We start from the raw sequence: 20,924 nt of genomic DNA on the forward strand, positions 1-20,924 counted from the left end.
TGACCGAAAAGTTAATTTTCGAGAAAAATGAACACAAAAGCAATCATGCTCCGATTCGAAACTTCCGAACTATAACCACTTCAACTATAGTTTCAACAGTAAAATCAAATGCAACAAAGCAAAAGAAAAACTACAGAAATATTCAATAAAGTAAACGTTTTGGTCGGAAAAAATTGCTCCATTGCAATATCGAGTATGTATTTTGTAATAAAAAGGTGAGAAAAAAAGACCGTCGATGATGTTTTATTCAGACAAATCATATCATCGTATGAAATGTGAGGTCGTGCTAATTCAGCGTTCGGTTGGAGTAGGTTTCTTGTCCATTCCCTCTCTTTCTTTTTCTCTTTCTTTTTTTTCTCTCTTTCTCTCTCATTCTGGCTTTCTCTCACTCGGTCTTCACCCACGCTCACTCTTCACACTCTTGAATGTGAAAAAGATTCCGAAAAAGAAGACGAAAAAAAGCTAAAAAAAAGACGACGAAGAATACACAATAAAAGTAATAGCATCTATAAAGACTAACAACTTAGCTGTGAGTGTGCGTGTGTGAATGTGATTGTAATGGAGGTGAGTATCGTTTGTGAAACGAGTCCCTTGAGATTCATTTACTAACTTGACTTCTTATTATTATTTGTTTCTTAGCTAGTTTTTCGTGTATTCTCCATGTGCACAATGCTGTTTCTTCTTTTTCGCATTCTGTTTTTTTTGCTCTCTGTGTATGTGTGTGTGTTTGGAACATTTGTAACTTTTCAACTAGGTCCTTTTTACCATTCAATTGCCATGTTTACGTTTGCATTTCGGTTCATTTTCGATGGCACACTCAAAGTGTTTGGAGTGCATTGTGCATGACAAACCAAGACGACACCGTTGTTGTTGCCAAAACACACACACACCACTCGTACACCGAGACAGAGAAAAAAAATTGGTTATATATATATTCAAAGTAAAAGTTATACAAATGAAAAAAATAAACATGAGTGTATTAATATATTTAGTTGGGCCAAGGAAAACAGAAATGTGTGTGTATGTTTTTTTTTTTCTCGCAACTTCGTTGTCATTATTCATGGATTCATATTTCGGTCGACAGTGTGAGTGTGTGTGTGCGTGTGTGTGTGTGTTTGTTCAGTAACGATGCACAAACAAATGCTTCAAACATTTGGTCAGATGAATATTTTCCGTTCCACACAAGATATTCATAGAGACGTCGCACACATGTACCGGGTGAATTTTCGCCGCATTCAGCCCAAGTGAGAGTGGGAGAGAAGAGAAGCTGAAATTTAAATATGCTTCGCACGTAACAACAGAAAATATCCATCGGTTGTTATAAAACATCTCTCAATATATAATAAAGACGCACATAAATATCTAACTAAAGTGTATCACATTTGCACGTCAAAAACCATCGAGGCCAATCTGCACCACGTATGACCCATCCCCTCGTCATTCCATTCTTATTCGAAATATTTTTGTTTGTATGTCGCCTACTTTGTGTATGAGGTGTTTTTTTTTTCAACATCATTTTTTGCAGCCAAGCAAACGAAAGGTACGAAAAAAAAATCGACACACTCCAAAGAAGCGGAAAGCATGCTAAACACTACAATTTATTTTGAATGGGCTTATACACACCCAGCACACTGATTGTTGAAGGAATGCTCGCCGATTTAACGGTGAATATCAGAGAGAGAGAGAGAAACAAAGAAATGGCTTGTCTTTTACTCTCTCTCTCCCGGCCTCTCGCCAGCCAACTTGAAATGTGGCTCTGTAATGATGATGATGAGAAAAGTGCGTTCATATCGCCCGCATTTTCCACAGATGGTGTGTATTTTCACCGTGCTCTTCGCTTTTTTCAGCATCACACACACACCTGAAAAATAAATTCGATTCGGTTCACCTTGGGTTGTGTCATTAGTTAGTGTGCAAAGCCTCAAGGTGAAAAGTGGCTGGCATTATGATTATTGCCATTGTATTGGTATCGACGGTGTAAACGACCGCACCATCATATATATCTCTGATGATGATGCACAATATTTTTGGTGACACATAATTTTTCTTTATTTAAATTTTTTTTCTTTTCTTTCTCGTTTCGAATCTCATTTTTCGGTCTAAATTCATCGAGTTGAAAAACCCACTGCTGAATTTAAAGCTCTGAAAAATAAATGAACTGAATTTAAAAAATAGTCTTTGTCTTGGTTTGGCAAACATTTCGCTTTGGATGTTAAATGCCACTATGAAAGTAAAATTTCACCAATTTCTCATTAATTTACAACCATTTGAATGCAATGATGTTTTTATTCAGTGCAAAATGCATTGTGTGTGTCCGATGTTTATCAAATGCCCCGTTGTTTTTACAGCAATCGAATGCACTTTTTACAACCGCAACAGCACAATAAAACGCTTGTTAAGTCAAGTGCAACGGTGGCGATGCATATGTGGGCAATCAACATGTGTCGCGTGGTGCAAATGCACGATTCAACCGGCAAACACCCCATGCACACAATATCTCCCATCCATCGTTTTGTTTTTCACACACATAAATCACCATGCAGTTTGGAAGCGCATGCAAAGTGCATATTTCAACACACGATTCACACGGGTTTTCATCGATGGTCGAGAGCTGTTGTATCGCTCGCGCGCTCCTTTGTTCGCTCGTCCATACTATGCCTAACGATGATGTTGTTATTACACAGTCAGTTGATAAACACATGCTCAATTACACGCAACGGCCGGTCGACCGCTTTTATCCTACGCAATATTGCAATGCATAGGGAAAAATGGTGTGTGTGCGAAAACACATGCATCCTCCACCACTCCATCTCCGGATTCGTTTGGATAACGATGCACACAGGCTGAAAAGCTGATTAACACACTGAACTCCACAACCAAAGTGATCAAATAATCCGATTTTATGAACCGCTTTTTTCCCCCGTTGCTATTCGAATCGGACACATCGGCCAGCAGGCAGCACGTCGGTCGGCGCATTCAACAAGCCAAAGTCTCATCAAACAAGGCATTTACAAATATTCTGACGATTGCAATAAACACACACACACACACAGTCGCATTGCAAGCCGATTGCCTTCCATCGTTTAGTGTGAGAAAAAAACGTCGCGATGGTCAGATGGGACATGAACAGAAAAAAAAAAAATTGAAAATGAAAATAGCGACACTGATGGAAATGGTGAAAAATAGAGCGATAGATTGCACTTGAAAGGAATCAAATTTGAACGACAACGAAAATAGAAGAAATGATGAAGAATGAATGGAAACGGACGGCAATTCTCTGACGCCAAATTAGAGAAATATCGAAAATTGAAGCGAAAAATCGATTTTTTTTTAAATAAAATTAATTATTTTTTCATTTGCAAAGGTGCAATAGACGGAATGAAATTGACGAAAGAACAAAAAGATCTAGAAAATGTCGTGAAAATGAATAAAAGAGAAAGAAAAAACGTTTGAAAATGTCCACATTTAGAAAATATTATAGGAAACACTCCAAAAATGGGAAAAAAGCACACAATTTGTCAGAGAACCTCCTGAAAAAAATGCACGAGAGAACAATAGAATTTTTTTTCAATAGAAACAAATTGATGAAAAATCATAACAAGCCAAACGTTTGTTTCCCCATCCCTTCGAACCATGTGTTCTTTTTTGTCAGTATTCGTGTCAAGCTTCATTAATACGACTATCATTTTTCATCAGTAATTAGCCTGTGAATTCATATTTGTTCGCGTGTTCCATGTGTTCGTGGCCCCCCCATGCTCGTCATCGTTTGCTGCGACATTCCCGAACGCCATTGACGTTTTGTTCTGTTTACAGTGGTGCTTGATATTTATTTTTTAATTTGTCAAATCAATCATTCAACGAAATCGAACAATGTGTTGCAGTAGTAATTTGACGTTGTTGTTTCATATTTTTGTTCGTTCGTTCGTATCGTTTGAATTCGCACAGTTGGTGTGTTGTGTTGATTGGCGAGGCAAACGTGCATGGAAAAACGTGCACTTCTGTGTAACGAATCGAAATGAATTTACAATTTTTTGCTTCGTTCCCTGTCCCTCTTTCTATCTTTCTCTCTCTCGATTTTTATCTATTCTTTTCACTCCCTTTGTCTATCTCGCTCACATCTCGCTTGTTCGCTCTCTCGCCCATTCGATGAAAAATCGAATAAGCCTGGCGATTGGATAGAGCGAAAAAAAAGTGTTCGATTGACAATAACGGCAATTGTGTAACGTTGCATTGAGAGAGAAAAAAAGCGAATCGTTATGCTCTCGCAAGAAATATGTTTAAATGATAAATCCATGTAAAACAAACAACAAACAGCAATAAATGTCGGTACACAGGGCGAAATAATAAGAACAAAGCTAAACAAATACGTGCATATCCAGAGAGTTCGAATGATCGGGCCAAAGCGCAGCGCGCGCACAAATGAAGAATACATATTCATAACGAGTGTGAGCGACACAGAAAATTAACACACACGCACACACACACACACACACCGAGAGCGAAAGCGAGCAAGAAGACAAGAAAAAAAAGGAAGAAATGAACGTGCGAGATAGAAATGAATCGAAATGAAAATCATAGATATTGAATTTGCTTATGGAATATTTATTTGCTTTATTAACGGGGGCTGTTCGTATACAGTGGCTCGCTTGCTGGTAATAATAGCTCGAAATCGAGTGCGGCTCGCATTTGCTCTCTCTTACTCTCTTGGTGTCTGTGTATGTCTCCGGTCGGTCGGTTGATTCGAGCTATGTTGAAAATGTTCGAGTTTGTTTTTGCATATTGAATGGCTGGTGTGCAAATCAAGCAAATGCCTAAATACCAGACGAAACGAAGGTGTTTTGTAATTTAGTTAGGTTTTTGCAAAAGTGAGAGATACACACCGAGAGTAAGAAGGAGCATTCAATGATGGCACTTTTTCTACGCTGAATCGCAGCACACCACATTGAATTATTTAAATCAGTTTTGGAAGAGAGAGAGAGAGAGGGAGGGAGACAGGGAGCAAGCGAGCAAGCGAGTACATTTTTCGCGAAACCCATGTTAATGATAAGAATATTATGAGATATTCAGTGTGAAATGTTTGAATTGTTGATTATCAAGAAATATGCAATCGAATGGAATTATTTATAAACACATCTCGCAAAAATGTAATCCCGCCACCGCTATTACACACACACACACTGATTTGTTATGCACATGGAGGCATCGTTTCAAATTGAAATTCCACAATCGGAGTTGTGTGTTTTTGTTTCGTGTGCAATAGAGTGTGTTTATGATTTCAATTGTTTATTTTAAACGAATCGCTCGACGAATCAGTCGTGAAATAAAATAAATAATTTTTTTTCGCGGCCGATAAAAAACCATTATCATATCTCGTCGTGTGTACCATTCTTCCCAAGGCAGAAATAATAATTGACAGGTCGCAAAATGCAACTCGAAGTATTAATCTGTCGACAGACTGACATTTTTGCCACAAACATGTTTGCATCTTGATAAATTGCTGTTTAAGTTGGAACACATCGAGTCGGGAAAATGCCAATTTAGCCGGGCGATGTGTGCGTGTGTGCCAACTGACTAGTAGTCACTGTCTACAACCGGAAGCCATGGGTGACAAGAGATTCTACTGTAGCAATGCAATGATTTATTTAGTTCGTCAATTGCTTTGTTTAGTTCATCAATTCACACAAATGTAAACAAAACACATTTCTACACCGTGTCAGCCTCGTGCCCGCTATACTGTACACCATAGTTTCTTGTGTGTTCCTCTGTCTCTATCGTTCGATCAATTATGTTAGTTGTTGCCATTGACAATGAATCAAGATCTTCCATAAAACTGCCATCATCATCGCCATCGTCGCCGTCGACGTCGTTTGCTTTGTTCGAATTAATTTTGTGCCAGCGTTGAATGCATCGGTAAACATCATTACCATCATCTCTCTCTCTCTCTCTCTCTCTCTCTATCGAAAAATCGTTTCGGGGTTTTTCCATCATGAATTTTGCCGCAAATAACTAAATGGTTTAAAATGTGCCCCATGAGAGAGATTCTCGGCCAATTGAATGCATTCACCAAATATATTTTAAAACGGAATATGTATACGGGTCTAATCGGTTTTTTAAATCATAAATTTTATGTGTAAAAAACCCCTTTACTGTTCCGAACGACACACAGGTCAAGTATTCGCCTCCATACACACGCACACACATATGTTTGAGTCCAAAAACGTACGACTGGGTGCAAACATACTATCGAAATGGTTGCATGCAAATAAAAATTGGGACTAACCACATAATACAAAAGCAAGGAAATCCAATCCGTTTGGCAAATAATAGAGATACGTGTCTACGAGTAAATGAACAAATAAGCTAGGGCACCCAGATCTTTCTCTTTCTCTCTTTTTTTCCCCAATAGCCACCGACTCGGAATATTGACAAATTAATAAACAAAAATGAATAATTGGAATGTATTTATTGTTTATCAAGTCGAATTTCCATTTGCATAAGCATGAAGATGGTTAATTAGGATGGTGTATGATAGGGAACGACGACGATGTTGATAGCTGGCTCTCCATCGATGTGGAAAATCCAATTTAATGGAATATTCCTTCGATTTCATAATTTTTGTCCGCCCAATTCGCTCAAAAGAATTACTTTTGCATTGAAAAAGAAGGTGTTTGTGTTGAGACTTTTCGATCGCTTAAAAACAAAAGAAAATGCGATTTTAAGTTCAGCCATTAATTATCAATTTTAATTTTTCGCCAACGACTTAGTCGACTTTACTTCTTCTACGTTTCGTCATTTTCTCTTCCTTAATTTTCGACTGCTTCTTGTAAAAGAGTTTGGTTTCGTGCAACAAACATATATCGCACTAGACCAATACATTGCTCACATAAATGGTTTGGGCACGGCGTCGATTGTCGTCTCGCGCCGCTCGCTCTCTCTCTCTATTGTACACGGCAATAATGAAATAATTGATTCGATAATTTAATTAGAAAAGCGATTATCTACGGAAAATCTGTGAAAACATTATGTGAATGGGCCAGGGTAAGAACAGAAGATTCATCACTTTCACTCACACTCAAGCACACACACACACACACTCATGCAAACTTGCAAATTAAACAACAATCCCATTAAGAAATGTAGCCGAAGTGTACGACGACGTCAATAGTTTTCCAAATGCAAACATACACATGCCTCACGGTCGGACACACACACTTCGCACCAACATTGGCCATTGAACATCACCAAACTGGATTTAAAGTTTATTTTACGATTCGAAATGAATCACTGCCTGTTTGTGGAAACTCCAACAGAATATATCATCGGTGGAAAGGGGGCCTAATGTATGTATGTATATGGTGCGCTATGCATGCACATTTCCTCTGGTGTGACTGAAAAACTGTTTTTCCGTATGGTTTAGCTGGCGTAAATGCCGTTTGATTATGATTATTTCATAAATATACCATTCCATTTCATTCTCTCTCTCTCTCTCTCTATCTCACTCACACCCATTCTCCGATTTTCGATTGTGTGCTGTTTAAATGTTGATGTCAGTAGCTTCCTGTCGGCGAATTATTTATATACCATACTGATTTAGATAATTGTGCATGTGTACACTTTGACTTTGCTTATTGCTCTTTACGGGCTTTTTGCCCGGACCGTACGGAAATTTCTAATCATTTTGGAATCGCAGGAATGCGCTAATATATACAATTTCAGCGTCGACGTGCCGTTTCAGAACGGTATTATTATTAAGAGGCAGAGCAAGGCAGGATTTTTTTTCGGTGGAAGCAGGTTTTTCGTCTTGTTTGCATAGAAAGTTTGGATGAAAAGAGGAAACAAAGGGACGAGTGAAGAAGAGAATCGAAATTGAAAAAGCAGCTGAAATCATTGAAGAGAGTAAGCGGCAGCTGAGAAAGGAGCTAAACGAACGAGACAGATTGGATGGGAAAGCAACAGAAAGAGAAACGGGCGATGCAAGAGTCGCTCTCTTCATCTCTTAAGAGACAGAGCGACAGCGAGAATGAGAGAGGAAAATATCGAAAGAGAAAAGGTGGAATAGAAGAAGAGAAAGTGCAAGCGTGAAAGTGAAAAGAGACAGAGCTGCGATGAAGGCGATAGAGAGGGTGAAAGAAAGAGACGGAAATGAATAGAATCAAGTGTGAAACAGCAAAGGATCGAAAGCGATCCATTGAGTGCGAAGGATCAAAAGAGAGAAAGACCTATAGAGTTTATTGTGTCATATATTCTTGTACGATGAAAATTGTGAATATTCTCATATTCCGGTAAGAAACAATGCTTGCCACAGTGAGCAAGGCAGTTAAGGCTTGCTACCAATGGTCTTTCCAATGTATTGCCTACCATCGAGTCAACCGGCCAACCGAACAAAACGTAAATGAACGAACAAACGAACGCATAGCCGTCGTAAGATTAGGTCAATTCATATAAATAGAATGAGATGGGGTGGCTTTTTGTTGTGTAAAGAAGCAACGGCATTTATTGAGCAAATGAATGGACACTGCTGCCACCGACCACCGAAGCACGTTCGAATAAAGTCATAGCAAAATTGAAATACATGTGCTCAATTTAGTTTGTAGTTTATAAACGGTCCCCATACACTACGCACACTGAGCGCAACCCATACTCCGCAATCGTTGTTTTGTGTTGTCATTGTTGTTCGGCAAATAAAAGGAGAGCCGATTCACCACACGATTGGATCCAAAATGCATATGCGTCGTGTGTGTGTGCATGTTGATGATTTTTATGGCTTGATCATCGTCGACAATCATCGTTCATCGGCCCATTGTTTTCAGCATGCTGCTTCGGCCAAGTATACAGACAAAATCGCCTCGGATTTATTTTCTTTTGCAAGAATCACTTGCCGATGCTCTAAATTACTGCATAAAGTAACTTCACTACACGCTCTCTCTCTCTATCTCTCCCTCTCACTCTCTGTGTTTTTCTCGTACTCTCTCATTCTTTCGATCAAATTCAAATGATGTTTTTAATGCGTTCGCTGTGAAATCACAGTATGTTTCTAATCCACATTTTCCCGTTGTGCATAAAAGCCGGTTGTCAGCCGCCGTCGCCGGAAAATTTGCATTTATTCGGTTCGTGCATCTCGTTAACTCTTCTCGGATTCTGGCAATCGTTTGCATTTTCAGTATGTGTAAACAAACCGGGGGATTGTTGGTTTGTGATTTTATTGTTTTTTAAGTAAAATATTGAATGTGTTTGAAGAGCTTTTTTCTTCTTGCTCAAGCTTCAACATTTGAGTAAACAAGCTGAAAAAAGTAGACAAGAGCAGTGTAGTAAGTAGTTTTCGGCTAAGGGAGTCAGCTTTTAAAAATAATATCGAAGAGAGATATTGGTTGAGAATGGAATGTTTGGACGCATCCACATTGAGCTGAAGTTTGGACTTCTCGCCGAAATGGAACTCTTTTTTTTTTGCATCGCTACAGGATATAATTCCAATGATAGGATACGAATTGTTTATACGCCGGCTACAACGAATCATAACAACAGCCACTATTCGGTCGGTGTTGTTCTCTGTGCTACCATCGGCCGCATTCGTCATCATTAACCATCGTACCCGGCACAAGTGCCGGGTAAGATACCGCACGAGTATCGCATCTTAAAACTGATATATCCACAAACCATACATCTATACACCATTCGCTTATTATCGTTTTTCACCATCCGAACATTGTCTATGTTTATTTAGGTCCGGCCAATTTATATTCCATTATTATTATTATTTCATTTCATTTATTCATTTATATTTTATATATTCTACATCAAACACTTCACAACACTGTGCACTCACACTCTTTATCGCCGATTTTTTTTCGTTTGTTGTTGCTGTTGAATCGTTTCGTTGCGGCGAATCATCCGGCCAGTGATATGCAGCGTGTGTGTACGTGTGTGTGAGATGGGGTAATGCTTCTACCTCGTCAGGCTCAAGCCATAGCGAAATGCTGTTGTTGTTGTTGTTGTCATGGGATGAGTGTGTGTTTTTGTGGTGTTTTAATAACAACATTTTCGACATGTGAATTGTGTGTGTCTATTGTTGTTGGCGCGCCCATCGTCGATTGTACGAAGCATATCATCTTCCATAAAACTACCCCATGATAATGTATCAGCACTCTCAACCCACGTGCACTTGCCATCTTTTCGATATACTTTTTTCCGGTTGAATGTAAATTTTTTTTTTCGTTTTGTTTGTTGTTTTAAATTTACCGGCCACACGAAATACGGTTGCCCGTTTTTTTTTCGGGTGTTTGTTTGCACTGAGCATGTCTTGATAATTTCAATATTTTTCGGTGATCGCACGAAATGAATTAAAGGCGAGCTATTGGGTTGCAGTGAAAGGGCGAGAGAATGCGGAAGTGAACGAGCGAAAGAGCATTAGAACGAGAAAGTAACAGAGCAAGTTGAGGCAAAGAGAGTGAGAGAAAAGGAGGAATGTGAGTGAGAAAGCAAGCGATAGAACGAAATCAGCCAGCCACCGAGTGAGTGAATGAAGGGAAATGAAAATTATTGCATCGACCAAAGTGAAAAATTGAACGAAGGATAAACCAAATAATGGATAGAAAACAATTGCTGGCTACACAAAAGAAGGAAACACACAACAATAATAAACCACAACAACAAGATGGTTGTAGTAAAAAGGAAACGAACTCACCCGAAAAATCTAAGCAATAAACCGTTGCATACACACACAATTCTCTCTCTTTTGTTTCACCCAATGTTTGTTTTTGTTGGCGAAAAATTTAAATTGATACCAATGACTACAGTACGATGGCCATTTGATATTTTTGAAACGGTTTCCGCTAACCATATCCAACATCTACTGCTTTCACCTTCGTGGCCATGAAATCGAATTTCTCAACTCTCTTTCTGTTTAGAAAAGATAACTGGATTTCACAAAACCTGTTATTATTTTAAAGTTTTCCCCCCTCATCATCATCATCATCATCATCATCGTCGTCATCGTCGTCGTCGTCGTCGTTGTCGTATTTTTTGTGTGCCAAACGAGGCGAGAGTCATAATTGATGTTCGTAAGCTGTATGGCTGGAATGGCACATATCGTCGTCATTCACCTACTTTGGCGGAGTTTTTGCAAATTAGACGATACATAGCAATTTCACGCCACACCTTTGCTTATTGCACTCGGACACGATATGCACACCGCCGATTACACCATACACGAACCAAAACCTGACACACACGATTATTTTGATTTAAATTCGCTTAATATGATAATAACTTTTACACGATTTTCTGGCACTGTGACCCAGGTGGAACATTGTGGAATAGTGTTTTTTCGGACTCTGGCAGTGATAGAAAGGAAAATGTGATGGCATTCGAAATTCGAATACAATTTTTAAGCTTTTAGCTACTTGGAATTTCTAACGAAGCAAAATTGATTTTTTTCTTTTTTTGATTTTTTTTTTCTCAAAAATATTTGTACTATGAGAACCGTGCTATTAAACAATATAGAGAACAATGACACACTGTAAAGTTCTCAAAGCGAACCAAAAACTTGTAAAAAATGAAACAAAAAAAACTGTTCACCTTTTCTCTATAAGCCAATTTTCCCTAAGTAAGGAATCGATGTTAACTGTCCAAAATTCGTCGATTATTGCTCATCTTAAGTGAATTGAATGCGATAAATACTCCTACTCATTCCCTTATACTCGTCAATATAATACAATTCATGTTCGAAACATGCACATAAAAGTTTACATTCTTTGAATTGGAACCGTTCAAACGTTCTTATAACGTTGGGTCTGCCAGACTCTGCCATCGTTTTGTATGCAAAATGCATGTTGGTTTATTGGCTGGATGAACGAGTGAGAGGTTATGTGTAATAAGGAAGACTTTAAGCAAATATCTTTGTTTTCTACACCAACCGTGATATCCTTTACAAAACGTTGTATGATTTTCCTTCGACGGAGGTGGGAGGCGAACGACGAAAGTGACAAGAAATGGTTATGAATATGTGTTCAATGGCTAAAAAGGTCGTCATCATTGATAGTAATCCGAATGCTATACGATACGCAGCACCGTCTCAATAAAATCGAAAGCTAAAGATTAAACATTCTTAGGCAGCATGAACCTTGGTCCGAACTGAATGTCTCTGGCGATGATACTGAATGCTCTTTTCGACCGATTATTATTGCAATATTTTTAATACCGAAAATTATGTTGAACTCAGCTGTCGATTTAAGCCGAAAAATTAAGCTCAAGAAATGGTTATTTGTTTGACTTTGCCAATTTATCGGCTGTTATTAGGACAGATTATTTCTTTAAAATTCAACACACAACGATTTCGAGTTGCCGGAAGAAATTGGCCAGTTGAATTGTAGATTTGATATCGATTTTTAGGATGGTGAAAATTAAAAAAAGCATTGAATTCCGGGAAAAATTGAATTGGAAATGTGGCATTTTGTATTGAAAATGCCTTGAAATGGAATTTTTTTTGGATTTTATTTTTAAATTGGGTTTTTGACTTTTAGATAAATTCGAATCGAATTCCTTTTGAAGAAACACCTTGAGCTAAACCAACATTTCGAACAAGTTTCACATTTCAACCAACAAAATCGCCTTCTTAACTTCAAAATATCTTCTTCGCTCTTTCATGATGATAAAAGTGTCATCTTCTTTGCAATATCAAGTTTAAAAAAATCTGAAACGACCGATCTTCGCATGAAAACCTTTTGTTGATCTTCCCGAAAATAAAGTTCTTCTGTCGAACTGACCACTGTCAACCCTGATTCAGTGGCCATTCATCAAAATGGACAAAAATGGCCCTTGGTGGCATTTGAAATGAATTGTTTTCGATGGAATAAATGAGGCGACAATAAAGATAAAATTGCGTGAAAAGAGCCAAACAAAAGGTAAACGACGACAGTCATGAGATAAGAAAACTTGTATGATTTGTGTTCATGATGAAGAAATGCAGTAGTCTTTTTTTCTATGTGCTCTTTAATGCGAAGAACCGTATGGTAGCAACAACATAAGATGTTCGGTTGGTTGGGTGGATAGAGGGTTGGTTTGTTAAACATATCATGTATAAGATTGCGAAATTTATTTTATTTGTACAAAGTTTTGTTCTTTAAAACTAAACACACACACACACACACGCACAAATTGAAATCAAAACTTGCATTTGAATAACACAACAGCAACGCTGTGTCTTGTCTGTGTGAATGGGTAAATGGTGTTTCATTTTGGCCCGAGCATAAGACAATAAACACTGTGTATTGTCGTTGTCGTTTCTCAATTTTCTTTCATACACCGTCGTGTGCGCTCGCGCTTGAGACGACAACGACAACGTATGCACGAAATTCTAATTCGATTTTGCCCGTAAAACTAAAGATGTTTTGATAGAGACATATTGCCTGCTCAGCCGCACAGAAACAAAAACTCACGAACCAACTCACACAAACATAACACAATCGTTGCTGCTAGACAAACCAACGAAAATGTGAATGGTACAACATTTACCCGGTTCGAACATTAAAACTTATTCATTAGTTTAAGTTTTCTTACGAACAACGTCAAAGAATGGGAGTCACGGCGCGTTGTACTTTTTTGACGATGCCAATGCATTGTATTTCAAACACTCACTCACATGCATATACGAAATATGTATTTGTTTGGCGAAAAACCTTCTCGCCGTCATCATCGAGCCCTCTCATTCAACTCGATCTCTCTCTCTCTCTCTGTGTGTCTCTCATTTCATACACATGGCCGACGACCGTGCGTGTATTTACTAATGCACGATGTCAAGCAAACCATACTAATTGATTAAAATCATTTTAGATAAACTAAAAACTGGTTGCCACCGAGAGAGAGAGGAAGAGAGCGTGTGTGTGTGTGTGTGTCTTGAATGTTTTATACATCAGCCAACTGCTTTGTCAGCATATTGACTTTACTCTACCGCTCTTTTGTTCAAATTCACATTTTGATGTTGCTCCTGCCACTGCTCGGCGAATCGGCGAAAACAAAAACCCCAAAGACATTTGCAATAAATGTTTAACTACCGCTCCATAATCGACTGAACGACCAATTTTTTTTTCCACCATGTCATTTCATTGGATATAATGGTTGAATTATCCGCACAATGGCTGCAAGCGATCACTTTTTACCATTCAAATGTCATGCGTTATGATGCCATGTCATTTCGGGGGGAAATATCGATGATTTCTTTGCACTTTTTAGAGTGGTATAAAATCAACGAAAGGCTGGAAATTCTCAGCGAACACATGATAGTTTTCGGAGATATTTTAGTAATTTTACTGCAAATATCAAAATCTTTTTCAAAGATTTCTAAAGGATTTCAAGAATTTCAAGGATTTAAAATTTTTCCATAAAAATTAATCCGTTTTTGTAGAACGTAGACAGATAAGCTGATCGTATTATCTATGAGAAAAATACGCATTGACATTCCGCAATGTGCAGTGCAGCACATGCTCAAACATTGTTCAAAATGTGAACTTTTTCTCTTTCGCCTTTATTTGTCCATTTCTGCCCCACTCTGACGACGATGCGCATAGATTGAGAAATATGTTTAAGTCAAAGGAAAAGACGCAGTGAATTAGTCACAAACGTACTGTCAACGAATCAATACGGAACAGTCGAAGTAACTGAGAAACAATAGAACCAGCGTTTACATTTCCTGCCACTCGTACAATCGAAGAGGACGAACTACTAAGAAGAAGCTCAAGATGAACTTCAAATGGTATTTTGGCAACATTGCAATCGCATGTAAGGATTTGGATTGTGTGAGAAACTGCGCAAGATCACTTCAGGCTGGCGTTTGCCAGAGCGGCAGACGCAAATGTAAATTTATTCCCTCCTACCGTTGATGTATTATTTATAATATTTGAATTACCATTCAATAAAGACAACTTGAACAATTGAATCATTAACTCAATTACTGGTGTTTTTAAATTTATTTATTATAGAAATTCATTTTTTTTGTACTTGTTCACTCATACGTCGTACCATTATCTCACGCCCGGTAAACCAGTCAAACATCAATGGAAAATACAATACAAAAGAAGTTTTGGTGAAAATGTTGCTAAAAAAAGCTCAAAATTTGAAAACCAGTCTCAACCCTTTTGTGTGTATGAAAATTGAGGGTGGCTGAAAGAATAAATTTGGACGCGCCATGTGCACATCTCTATTAAATGAGCGCAGTAGAAAACTTTCTTAAGACGACAAACAAGAAGCAACCGAATAAAAAAAAGTGAATGCTAAAATCCTAATAAATAACAGAAAAATAATAATAAAACAAAAATGATGTACGACAACGACGACGACGACGACGAAAAAAAGGTGGCCAAAGAATGAGAGACGAAAATGTGGAAAAAAAGCAATCCAAAATTTAAATTATGTCTAGACTCAAGACTGGCACAACGTGTGAGTGCGTGAGTCTTGTTTTTTTTTCTCGATCTCATTTCTCGTTTGCGCTACACTTGTCTTCGTTGTAGCGAATTCGATTGGGCCGTGCCTATTATCGTACAGTGTCGTCATTGTTAACCATGGACTTTTTCGTAATTCTTCGATGGATTATCGAATCGAGTGATGCGACAGCCGCCACCTGAGCATAAGCCGAGAAAATATTGTATCGTCGCATTCGACAAAAAAAGGTGGGTTCAACCATCTTAGTGCATTTTTGCGCCGCGATGAAAATACAAATAAAGAACAAATAAGCCTATTTGCGGATCGAACAGTTTCATGATAAATAAAATCGAACGCGTTAATTTGAGCAATGGTTCAGTTTACATGGCAAATGGGAATTTGGTTGGCCTCGTCAGTGATGCGGTCAGTTTCGGTGGTGGCCAACACTCGAATTGTGCACTGAAAAATTAGCAACAAAATCCATTTGCGAAAAAAAATGGGCGAAGAAAAACAGAAAAAAGAGCGATACGCTTGACATGGCAATTTCTCGTGAGAAAGGGGGAAAGGAAGAGAGAACAATGTGTTGTCGCACGGTGTCGATGCGTGGCAATTTATCCATCCAACACTGAATACCATTTAAGCGCATCGAAATCCGATTCGGATGCTCGCCAACGACGACGACGACGACGACAAGTGTGTGCTCAGCAATTCAACTGCTATCTCCTTTTTCTTATGGCCAAGTGTCTGTGTCGAACGGTTGCTTATTGTTATTTTTCTTTGAGCTTCATTTCGTTTTTTTTTCTTCTCGTCCGTGTACGTGTATATAAATGGATTTTTGCCACATTTTTTTCTGTTCTTTTGGTTCGTGTGTTGCTGGTGATTTGTTTGAATGGCTTTGGGCTGTTGTTTCTAATGTACACACAGCTCGTCGCTTTTCTGCTCTCTGCAAATCGTTTGTTCGGTGGCGCTGCCGCTGCTGCTGCTGCTGGTATTATTGTTATTTTTCTTTTTATTATTTTATATACATATATATTTTCTTTTTGTTGCTCGTTCGCTCGTTTGTTCGCTTCGTATGTTTATATGATACAAAAACGTGCTTTTTGGAAAAGAGGCTGGAAAGCGCATGGAAGTTCGGAATATTGGGCGTGAACATTGGCTCGCATTTCTCTCGCTCTCTCGTTACGTGCATGTAACTTTTCATCATCATCGTCGTCGTGTAATCGTCGTTCGTTCGTTCGTTCGTTAATTTATTAAGTTGTATTCGAGCGTTCGGCGTGTGTGTCGGTGTCGGTGTGCGCTGCTCGGTATTTTTCGCAACAGACAAACAACAATTCAAAGCCAATGCTTTTTTAGCAAATGAACCACGGCGCTATGTGTATAACCGGATCCCGTGCTGTTTTTCCTCCTTTCGCTCCTTTTTCTTGTTCTGCTGCTGTTGTATGTACGTTTGTACGTTCAAAAAGCTCAACATAAGTAAAATTGCGACTAAAAATAGGTGTATTTGTACGACAAAATATAGAAATAATTACGAATTGCGAATTAAATATTCCAAGCACAATTCAAATAATCATGCATAAATTTGACAATCGGCGTAAAAAAATTGAACTCAGATAACATGCTATTTTTAAAAACAAAACACTGGACGTTGATTAGAATTTCCAAATGTCACTTGTCATTTTTTTAGCATGTATTAGGGTACAAAGAACGTCATTGGCATCGATTGTACTGGTTAAAAGTCGTAAAACTCGCTGAAAAGTCATTGGAAAACAAAAATACCAATTCATAAAAATTGTATTTCGCTGTTTCGCTCAAATTCGTTTCGATGCAATTTTAAACTTGGTGAAAGGTGACCGATTTCGCTCAGCTAACCAACCAGTGCTTTACTCGCTCTCGGCGTGAATGCATCAATTTTTAGGTTAAATACAATTTCGTCTATGAAAAATGACAAAAACGTCTGAAATAAAAACAATTTCGTCTAATAAAAAATTCTGACTTTTCTTCATAAAATCGTCTAAAAAAGTGACAAAATCATCTATAATTCTGACAATTTTTTTAATGACAAAATCGTTTAAATTCACAATTCCAAAAAAAAGCAACCATAAAGTACTTGTATGGGATTGTAGACTTATTTTTGCGTAAAGAACTAATATGCGCCATCTCTAATTTTTTAAATGAAATTAATTTAGTTCTCTTTCTTTTCTCCACATTTACATGTTATTTCGTGGGAAATTCTTCTGAGGCTTCAATTCGGTTAGAAAATCTCTCCACACCAATAGATGCCATTGCTGTAATGTGTGTTTTGACTATTTCTGAATAGCCAGCCGTACATGCTTGAAAAAAAGTGACAAAATCGCCTAAAAATCTCCGAAAACGTCTATAGACAAAACGCCCATTAAAAAGGACAAAATCATCTAAAAATCTAATTTTGACATATATATCGATCAAGTACACCAACGTGTGTACAAAGTTGTTTCACTTGTTGATTGGAAACGTTCTACATGTTCTTGTCCTTTCTTTATGAAAAATGTAACATGTAAGGGTTCGTAGGGATCGCTCTCCTATGTAAGCAAACAGGAGTTCAGGCCGATTGCAACCTGCAAGTATTGGCAAAGAAGCAACCTTGGCCAAAGAAATCCGCACCAGCCCTCCAGCGTATGTAGTAGTCAATTTGTGTTGTGATAGAAAAAGCAATTGATCGAAATTTGTTTCATTTTAGAAGTAATAATAAGAATTAAGTTCTGTGCTCCATTCACTGAGTTTCAGTCGAGCAAAAAGGGGCAATTGGTATTTTGAACAAACATTTTCTTATAAAAATACAATTATACGAATTTGTAAGAATAAAAACGATTTTGAAGCAAAAATATATATCACGAAAAAAAAATACCAATAAATACGGTGGTATTTTTTCTGATAAAAGAAATGTAAATTATATATATAATTTTATAGCACATTTATTAAGAAAAAAGTTTGTCTTATTTTTTATGGTTTCGTCACATTTCATTCATCGGCGTTTCTCTGCCTTTTTAGAATTTTCGGGATAAAAATGTTTGATTTTTAGATGATTTTGTCATTTCATTAGTCGATTTTGTCAATTTTATAGACGTTTTTGTAAGCAGCCCAATTTTTATTAAAAAGCTCGCGCGCGGTGCAAATTTAGAAAATACTTTCAAAGAGTCTGATTACGGCTACATCGTTTTCGTTTAAAGATATTTTTTTTCGGTCTTCAATCATGAATGTTCCTTTCTCAATACGAAAAAAATCATATCAATTCTTCAAATTCAATTGTTGATTGACGAGTAATTAGCGAGAAAGGAAACGAAAAACCATTAAAAATGTCAACGCTACAGTCAGATATTGAAAAGCGAAAACAAATCAGTGTACGAGACATTGCTCAGGTTGAAAATGTGGGTGAAGTTAAGAAGGGTCTAAACCGTCATCTTCACTACACATTGGTGAAAGATCGTAATGTGGCCACGCCACAAGATTATTACTTTGCATTGGCCCATTGCGTGAAGGATCACATGGTTTCATGATGGATTCGTATCCAACAGTAAGTTTTTTTGATTATTTTCATCTTCATCTTCCTCCTTTCTCATTACGATAGTGTCGTTTGTCCTTGAATGAACTCTCTTGTGCACAAACATATTGCGTGTGTCATCACAAAAACTATCAAAATTCGATAATTTACACTCACACCGAATATTCCATTCTCCATTTTAATCGATGCGGTCTTCTAACCTTATCAAAAGTTCCATTAGAAGAAAAAAAACTGCCCATTGGATGGTTATCAATGTGGTTTTTACTCTTTGTCTATTTTAAGATACTACTATGAAAAGGATCCAAAAGTAAGTTGAACGATTTTTTTTGCTCTGTGTTCATTATCGCCTTTTTGTCAATTGTTTATTTCTACATGATGGCTTTTATTTCCTGATAATAGTAAGCGGCCTTTGGATTGAGTTAACTTGAAAGATAATCAGCTGTGTGTGTGTGTGTGTGTGTGTGATAAACGCGTTTTGCCGGTTGATATGGAACGCAAAGTGACGACTATCGCGGTTATGTTATTATCAAACTAGTTGCCAAACGCCTGCCATTGCATGATTATTGTGTAATCAATGCGTGTTCGAATTTTCCGTACGATTTTTTTTTCCTGAAAACAAAAACGCATTGGATGGCAACCTTTGTTTCCATGAAACATATGAAATTATACCGATCATTTTTCAATAGTGTTCGACTAAAACGGCAATCAAATCGGACAAAAATGATAATTTCATCAATTTCAAATTGGAACAAGGTCAAATAGGTCATAGTTTTTGAATGAGATTGTAAACAATCATTGAAACTAGTACACACGCAAGAAAATGATCCTTATGAATGTTTAATTCAAAATAGGATTCGAAATTTGAATCATCTTCGAATCATCAATGACTAAACAAAATAAATTAAACATAAAAGAGAAGAGAGAAAAAAAAATTGGATTTTGTGACAATATTCATGTCGACAGCTGATTCAATAGTTAGTTTTCTTTTTTGAGTCGATTTGAAACAAGTCATTTTGTACGACACAGCACAAAAAAACGCAGCCGCACATTCGAGTTTGTTATGTAATATATCGAGAAAAATTAGAATGTGACACACACGTATACGTTGTACGCGCTATTCAGAGACACTCGCATTCTCTCCTTGAGGCTGTTGACCCACAGACTTGCTGCTTGCAACGTCGACGACGACGACGACGACGACGGCGTTGACTTACATTCGTTGCGCTAATGATAACTTCTCTATGAGCAAATAACAAAAGACGATTCTCTCTCCCTCTCATCCATTATTATCGCATTCGACTTTTTTATTATCTTGTTGTTTTCATCCGAATCTGGCAAGCAGCTAAAGCATACGTGCTCACAATACAATCCATGCGTGATCGTATATAGTAAATTGCATTATAAAAATACTATTCGCAATCGTCATCGAAAATGTCTTGTTTTCATGCCATTTGAACTGTGCAGTACAGTATGACAGGGCGACAACAAACTATTATTTCTTTAAAATTTATACTTTTCTCATGTATGAAAAAGATCTGTGTTTAATGAATTACGCCGAATGGCATTATATCATCGTAATTGGAATCCAATCAATCTTGCGAATTGTGTGTATTTCAAGCGATTTTTGCTTGTTGTTGTTGCCATTTTTCTTCATCAACGATTGTCGGCACAACAAAATATAGCGAAAAACGCTATTTTTGTGCGTTGGGAATTGAAAAGAAATGCGGAATGGCTTCATGGCACCAAACGGAAATATTTCATTCGAATTGGCGTCAACGAATCGATGGAATTATAAGAACAAACTAGAGATAAGACTAATTGGAAATCTACAAAAAAATTAACGAGACCAAACGAGGATCAGACTCGCTTTATTTCCAATAATTATAAATATATATTTGAATGCATTTCCATGCAACTACAACATTTTTCCGTTTAAAACGAGAGTACTTTATGTGCGCCACTACATTGCAGGATA

Source organism: Sitodiplosis mosellana, unplaced genomic scaffold (assembly GCF_009176505.1).
Source record: "Sitodiplosis mosellana isolate CC-2019 unplaced genomic scaffold, AAFC_SMos_1.0 Smas_scaffold_6165, whole genome shotgun sequence".
In the NCBI taxonomy this organism is placed as follows: domain Eukaryota; kingdom Metazoa; phylum Arthropoda; class Insecta; order Diptera; family Cecidomyiidae; genus Sitodiplosis; species Sitodiplosis mosellana.